Source organism: Elephas maximus, chromosome 3 (assembly GCF_024166365.1).
Source record: "Elephas maximus indicus isolate mEleMax1 chromosome 3, mEleMax1 primary haplotype, whole genome shotgun sequence".
Lineage (NCBI taxonomy): Eukaryota > Metazoa > Chordata > Mammalia > Proboscidea > Elephantidae > Elephas > Elephas maximus.
Window position 1 is genome coordinate 69,885,166 of NC_064821.1, and position 8,014 is coordinate 69,893,179.

Consider the following 8,014-nt stretch of genomic DNA (forward strand, 5'->3'; position numbering starts at 1 on the left):
GGCAGTGTTTCATTCTGTTGTACATAGGGTCATTATGAGTCGGAACTGACTTGATGGCACCTAACTATAACAACATTCATGAAGCCAGACAGTTATTGCAAGCAGACTTTGGAAGCAGACAATAGAACCGGCTTCCTGTAGCCACAGACCACTCCCTTGTATCAAGCTCAACCAAAGATTAAGTTGAAAAATTATCAAGTGTCATTGGTAACTGTTCTAAAAGAAGAAGTTCAGTACTACATTATTCTAAAAGAAATTGCCTAAAAGTAAGAATTCAATTAACTGTGGGTGAGAAAAATGAGAACAAGTCAGTATTCACTAATGAGTTTTCCATATAAGGTCAACTGATGAGAATGCACCCAGCTATACTTGACCTGAAGATACTATGCACAAAGCCTTACTTGGCAAGTCTAGAATTTCTATTAACTAAGGGCAGAATGAGGGAGAGCAAAGAACTACTTCTAAAACAATTTAGTATACAGATGGCATAGTAGAAACCCTCCCCAGGACAATGTATACTCCATTAATCACACTGAAGAAAGCAGATGCATTATTCATTCTTCTTTTCTTTTTGTTTGAGAAGCTTGTTTATCTCCTTCTTGGCCATTCCAATGTGCTTCGAAATAATTCCATGTTGGTTTAGCTCAGGAAGCAAAAGCAGGAAAGTTTTGACCACGTAGCTGAGAGAAAGGTTGTAGATCTGCACTTCCACCAAGCAACCACAGCAAGAGAAACAATCAAGGTGATTGTGATGGTTAAGGTTGTGTGTCAACTTGGCTAGGCCATGATTCTCAGTGGTTCGGCAGATATGATGTAATTACCACCCATGGTGTGATCTGATGTGAGCAGCCAATCAGATCAAGAGCCAATCGGATCAGCCAATCAGATCAACCAAGTCAATCAGCCAAGGAAAGGAGAGTTTCCTTGGGAGTGTGGACTGTATCCAATATATATGGATATTCTGGCAAAGCTTGCTCTCTCTGGATCCTGCATCTGACTCGACAGGCTCTGACCATTGGTTCCTGGGACATGAGACAGCAGCCTGTCATCTGACCTGCAGATTTTGGGTTTGTCAGCCCCTGCAACCACGTGAGTCAGGAGAAGCCAGCTTCCACAACTGCATGAACCGTTTCCTTGATATAAATCTCTCTCTCTGTCTCTATGTATATATGCTTCACTGGTTTTGCTTCTCTAGAGAATCCAACCTAAGACAGTCATGAAGTACACTTTAGGCTTTTCTTCCTTTAGTGTGAAGAAGCATTTTCACCAGCCCACAGGTCTGCTTCGAGTTTTCACTAGATTGCTTCAAATTTCATGGAATTTTTGCTGTTGCTTGGTGGTCCATTTACTGGAGCCAAAAATTCTAGGAGCCAGAATGGGAACAAGGTTGTCAGCCTAGCATAAAAACATAATAAAACAGGAAATGCCAGAAAGAACAGATGGATCTAGATAGTAGATCGTCAGAAATACCAAAGAAGCCACCTCCATGATGGTAGGTAGAAACCAGGCTCTTTCCCATCAGAAGGCTTTGTCAGCCCTCAGCATCACTTCTTCCTGTCCCTGCCGCTGCTCTTACACACTTGGAGCCTCTGCAGCCAGCATGTTGGTGCTGTGATTATGGCTCTCTGCCATCACCTCTGAGGTGCCACCTCAACAAGCTCCAGAGCCCAAGCCACCCTCCAGGATACACCACCCCCCACCCAGCCCTCAAGCAACCCCAGCCAAAATGGCGGCTTTTTAAAGCCACCACATTTTAGAGTGGTTTGTTTCACAGGGATACAAAACGAGAACACTTGCCTGAACCCTAGTTTTCATCTAAAATTGGGTGTGATTACAGAGCCCAGTAGGTCAGAATCAGATTCTAGCATATTCAGGGAGATTGCTGGTTTAAGGCTCGACTCTGCCACTCCCCAGTCATGTGTCTTTGGTCAAGGGACTTAACTCATCTGTAAAATGGAAGATAATAATAGTACCTACCCCATGGGCTCTTGAGGGTTAAATCAAAATACCATTGCTGCTGAGTTGATGCGGACTCATAGCGACCCTACACGACAGAGTAGAACTGCCCATAGGGTTTCTGAGGTTGTCATCTTTACGGAAGCAGACTGTCACATGCTTCTTCTGAGGAGTGACTGCTAGGTTGAGGGTTAAACAAGTCAATGCACGTGCTACTGCTTGAAGCAGTGCGGCACAGCACATGGTTAATGGCTAATAGACACTACCTATGAGTTTCACCCCATTACCATGCCATAAGGAGTCCTTGGGTGGTGCAAATGCTTAAACGCTTGGCTAACCAAAAGGCTGGTGGTTTGAATCCACCCAGGGGTGCCTTGGAGGAAACACATGGAGTCGCCATGAGTCAGAATTGACTCGACAGCAACTGATTTGGCTTTTTTGGTTTTATCACCTCACAGGACTGTTGTGAGGTCTGATGCCGTGTTGAGCACCTAGTGTGCATTGAGTCCGTGTGCATTCTTATTATTTAGGATGCATTCACTCACTGAGCACCTACTGTGTGCCAGGCACTATTCCAGGAGCTTGGGACACATCGAGAACAAAACATACCAAGATCTGTGTGTGAAGGGGGTAAGGGGCAGGAGCATTGGGAGTAGGTGAAGTTGTAAACTGGTGAAGCCCCCCCACCCGTTAGGTGACTTTACAGAGAAAAATGGGGCAGGGCAGGTGAATCATAACCTTCGGTGAATTGCCCTGAGGCCCCAGGAGAATGTAGCTCTCTCAGCAGACACGCCCTGCAAAAAGCACATCCAATTCCAAGCCCCGTCTACCCTGGAAACAATATTGCCATCATTCAGTTCCAGCACAATTCAAGACCCTGCACAATGGGGCGCAAGTGGGGCCAAGTGCCCTGGAGCCAGCCCATCACAGGTAGTGTCCTCGAAAATAAATCCTGTTTTCCTGGTACCCAAAATGAAAAGCATCTTGCTGGGAAAGTGCTGTTCAATTAGAATTACCAGAACCTGTTATCACCAGGTAGACGTCTGGTGAAGGTGTCAGTTATCACAATTAATTAGATCTTCTCCAGATTCCTGACATGATAGCTTGTCAGCAGGAATGTCCAAGTCCAGTCAGAGCCACCTCCTGTGTCTGCAAAGAGAGGAGGGGGATTGATCCCACACCTGGGCCCATGTCCCCTGAACCTCCTGCTGTGGGAGGTTGGGGCGCTGAGTCCCTTCCCATCCAGGGAGGCAGTATTCCCTCAATCACTCCTCACCCAAGGTTTCGGAAGCCTGAAAACAGGAGGTGAATGGGAAGCACCAGCGTGTTCAGGACAACAATAGACAGAGTGTAATGATGATAATGATAGTGTGACTCTCATGCTCTGAGCACCTACTGTGTACCGGGCCCTGACTTAGGCATGTTATGCACCAAAACCAAAACCAAACCCAGTGCCATCGGGTCCATTCCGACACATAGCGACCCTATAGGACAGGGTAGAACTAACTGCCCCATGGAGTTTCCAAGGAGCGCCTGGCAGATTTGAACTGCTGACCCTTTGATTAGTGGCCGTAGCACTTAACCACTACGCCACCAGGGTTTCCGTGTTATGCACATGAGCTCATTTAATCCTAATGTAAAGTGTGACCACATATTTTATATCCCAGCTGGGGCAGTTTTGAAAGTGCAAAGAGGGCACTGTTAATAATTACAGGAGGACAGCAGTGTTGATGGTCACTGACTCCTAACAGCCCCCTCCCATGGGCTCCAGGACAGGTTGCTCCTCCACTTCTGAGGTCACTGCCACAGCTCTAGCCACTGTCCCCTCATACTGTTCCATGTCCCCATTCTGTCCATGAATCCCTTCTCTTACCCTGCCTGCGTCGTCCTCACTGCCACCTGGCATGATACATAGTCGGTCAGTTGTTTCTGGGTCTATCCTCCCCTTTTACTGTGGGCGCTCTATGCGAGGAGGCTGGGTCTTGTCAGCCCGCTGCTATGCCCAGTGCCTAGAACAGGGCCTGGCCTGTGGGAGTTACTCCTCAGACGTTTGTTGGGGATAAATGAATGATTGAGTGAGCAAATTAATGATAAGTCATGGCATAGAGGAACTGGGACATGAATCCACGTCTCCTCTCTAGGGCTTTGTGGGGTGTCAGCACTCCTGGGGGAACCCTCAGCCACTACTAAGGCATGGGAGGGGGCCGCAGGGCAGCTTGGGTCTGGGCAGGGACGGATTATCCAATAGGTGAGGTATGCACATGCTTAATTGTGCTTACTTACTTTAAGTGCTACAGCTGCTAACCAAAAGGTTAGCAGTTCAAATCCACCAGGCACTCTTTGGAAACTCTGTGGGGAAGTTCCACTCTGTCCTATAGGGTTGCTGTGAGTCGGAATTGACTTGATGGCAATGGTTTGGTTTTTTTGGTTTACTAATCTGTAGTGTGGAGGTGCAGAGAGGGCGAGGATGCTCAGGGAGTATGAAAGCAGGGTGTGTTCAACACTGGGCAGAGCTAGGAGAAGGTGAAGGATGCAGTATGAGACAGAAGAGGGGACACAGGAGCCCCAGGCCTGGTTCCACCACCAAACAGCTGTGTGACCTTGGACCTGTTGCCTCACTCTCTGGGCCTCTTCTTCAGGAGTGAGACAGCAGCCTGCTCACAGGGCTGCTTTGAAGATGAGGAAGGCAAGAGGGGTGCAGCGGCGCCTTGAACAAGTACACTGGGCTCTAGGAGAGGGGTTCACTCTGACTCTCCCAGAGAGCCCAGGCCTCCCTGAGAAGGTCCCCGCTGCTCCCCAGCTGCCAGCAGCTGGCTCATCCCCTATGCAAACTTAATTATGGTGCTTAGCCAACCAGGCAGCCTCTGCAGATCCCATTGGCAAGTGGGGCTGTTAACCCTCTGAGTCAGTCACTTAGCAGCTGCAGATGCAGACAAATAGAGCGGTGGGGGGCAATGTCAACAGGAGCCAGGAGGCAGGGTCACCCCGGTCGAGGCTGGGAGTCAGTGCCCTTTGGAAGACTCAGGTCCTCTAAGGATCTTCTGTGCCTAATTGCTCCACCTTTTGCCCTACTCATTTGACCAACATGTACTGAGGACCATCTATGTCCCCAGTAATATGCTGGGTGCTGGGTCACTGTGGGGAGTGAAACAGACATGGCCACTGCCCTCCCGGATGTCAGAGTCTATCAGGTGGGATGGACATTAATAAAATAATCACTCAAATAGGTAATTATCTGCTGGGGTAAGCATTACATGGAGTCCCTGGGTGGTGCGAACAGTTCAGCTCTTGGATACTAACCGAAAGGTTGGCAGTTTAAATCCACCCAGAAACGCTTGAAACAAAGGCTCAGCGTGTACCTGGCACACAGTAGGTGTCCAATCTCTGGTTATTATTATTTTTAAAAGTGTCTTTATCAGAAGTGTCAGTAGAACTCATTGTATTCAATTTGCTCTATGGCCTCGGGGAAGCTGCTTTCCTCACTGTCCACAGTTTCCCTGTCTGAACATGGAAGGATAAGGGAGATCTGGGCTCAGATACCTAGAGTCAGGCTCCGAGTAAATGGCAGGGTCCCAGGATTCCTTCTCCAGCCTGAGGCCTCCAGAGTCACAGCAGCCACTGGCCGAGAGGCGGCTGGGCTGAGCAGGAGGGGTGGGGGGTGGGGGAACATGACAGGCTCATCCAGCTCTCCTTTTAGCCCAGTGCCTGAGGGGGTGAGACAGCTCAGGAGCCAGGCGCCCTCCTTGTCCCTCCCAGCCACTGCACTGGCTGCAGACTCTTTCCTCAAACCACTCCCCAGCCCCTCCCAGGCTCTGGGCATACCAGCCACACTCTCCACTGGGCCCCAGGGAGTAATTTCTAGATGAAAGGACTCAGAGCTGACTGGAGAGGCCCTTAGATCATCTACCTAGTCCCCTTTTCACAGAGGAGGAGACTGAGGACCAGGGTCTGGCTCTGCTCACCATTGATCTAGCCTCTTTCTTGCACAATGCACAGCACACAGCAGGTCCTTAATGAGTTATTTTTGGGTGAGTTGGTGAGTTAATGAGTGACAGAGAGGAGTCTGACTAATCCAGTTACCTGGCAACAAAAAGGGACCAGAACTAGTCTCCTGAGCCTAGTCCTTTATCCTTACCAATATACCCCTAACATGAGTCCGGCCCTTGAGTTTGCAAAATCTTTCCAGCCTGTACCACTATCCTCCCACATTTTTAACCCTAAGAACAAGCGTCAGAGGTGAGAAAAGGGAAACTCTGAGAGGGGAAATGACTGGCCTCTGTGAGCCCAGTTGGAGCTGAGGCAGGCTGGGAAGGTGACTCTGAGAAGCTTCTTATTGTTTATGATTGGTGAAGGTGAGGCCGCAAGAAAGACGGCTGCGTGCCTGGGAGACACAGCATGTTCAAGTCCAGCTGCTGCCCCTGCCCCACAGATATTAGGCTGGTAGGGCTCAGGAGCCCCTGATTCTTGCAGAGGCTCTACCTCTTTCCAGGCCACTGTAAAAATGTTCATTTGCTCCCCTGCAGGAGGAAAATGCTAACTGGTCAGTGGGCAGGCCTCTGTTCATCTTCACTCCAGCTTTTCCTCCTCATTGCCCACGCTTGGTGCTCCGGCTGGCTGGTGGAGTGTGGAGCCACCAGGAGGGCTGGAGGGTCCCAGGAGAAGAGGAGACTATTCTGAGGGGGTCACTTGGAGGGATCTGACCCACGTTCCTTGGCAGGTGTGCATCCCTTAACTGTCCCATCATTGCAGAGAGAGAGACCGAGGCATAGAAATGGGCCAAGGAAGAGCAGGGACAGGTGGAGATACAGAGACAGAGAGTCATAAGGAGTGAGGGGCAGGGAGCTCTGGCATGCTGCCTCCTCCAAGAAGCCTCTCCTGATTTCCCTAGCCCTCCTCTGGGCTCCTGCAGCTCTGACTGTGCTCCTCCCCTAGGGCACTTCTGCTGTGCCTGGTGCCCCTGGCTGTCTGTGCCTGGATGGGTCTCCTCCACCAGGGGGAGCACTGAGATGGTGAGGGCTGTAACTGTATTCACCGCCATCATCCCTGGCCAGACGCTGAGTGACAGAGGCTGAGTCACCTGCCCAGGGTCACACAGTGGGAATAGCAGGCTTCAAACTGAGGTCTGCCTGCCCCTGAGGTCTGGCCAGTTACAGCTTCCGTAAACAAACCAAAACCAAACCAGTTGCAGCTGAGTTGATTCTGATTCATGATGACCCCACGTGTGTCAAGTTAGAACTGTGTCCACAGAGTTTTCAATGGCTGGTTTTGGAAGTAAATCGCCAGGTGTTTCTTCCAAGGCACCTCTAGGTAGGCTTGGATCTCCAACTTTTTTGGTTAGCGGCTGAGTGCTTAACCATGTGCCCCACCCAGGTAATCCGCAGTCTCCATAAGACCCATCTAAACTACTAAATTATTCACTTCCAAGTGGGCATGGACTCCCCCTTGTTGTGACCAGGAAGAAACCATCTGGATGTAGGCTGCCCTCTTAGAACTGCAGCATCTGGCTCTGCCCCACGTGATACTCTCTTCATCACCCCCATCCCCAGTCCAGGCCACCCTCACGTCTGGCCAGAGAACTTGCACAGGCCTTCCCCTAGCCTCTCCTCGGCTCCTCCAGTTTCTTCTTATCTATCCTATTAAGTCAGTTTGAAGCCGAAAACCCTCCTAAGATTCCCTCCCTACCACCACGTTACCCCCGGGATAAAGTTCACACACCTCAGCCTGATGTTCAAGGCCCCTCTAGGTTTGGCCCCTGCCGACCTCCCTGGCCTTGTGGAAGCCACATCCACTATGAACCTCTATGGTCCAGCCTCACTGAACCCACCATTTCCTAAACAATCCTGGACTTTGCACATTCTGTTCCCTCTACTGGGTGTGCCCTTCCATGCCTTTAATTCTGAGCAAATGACTATTTATTCCTCAGAGCCCAGGTTTTAGGTTCTCCCTGAAGCCTTTCCCCCTGACAGCCCCAGGGACCAGTCACCCCTTTCCTCTACCCCTACCCCAGTTTCCTGCTGGACTGTCATATGTTTACTTCTCTGTCCCCCTGTGAGACTAT

At 50.0% G+C, this 8,014-nt stretch overlaps 1 pseudogene; it reads right to left on the reverse strand.

Moving 5' to 3' along the window:
* Nucleotides 1-550: 550 nt before the first annotated feature.
* On the reverse strand, nt 551-1,632 carry LOC126071288 (ADP-ribosylation factor-like protein 6-interacting protein 1; annotated as a pseudogene).
* Nucleotides 1,633-8,014: the final 6,382 nt, after the last annotated feature.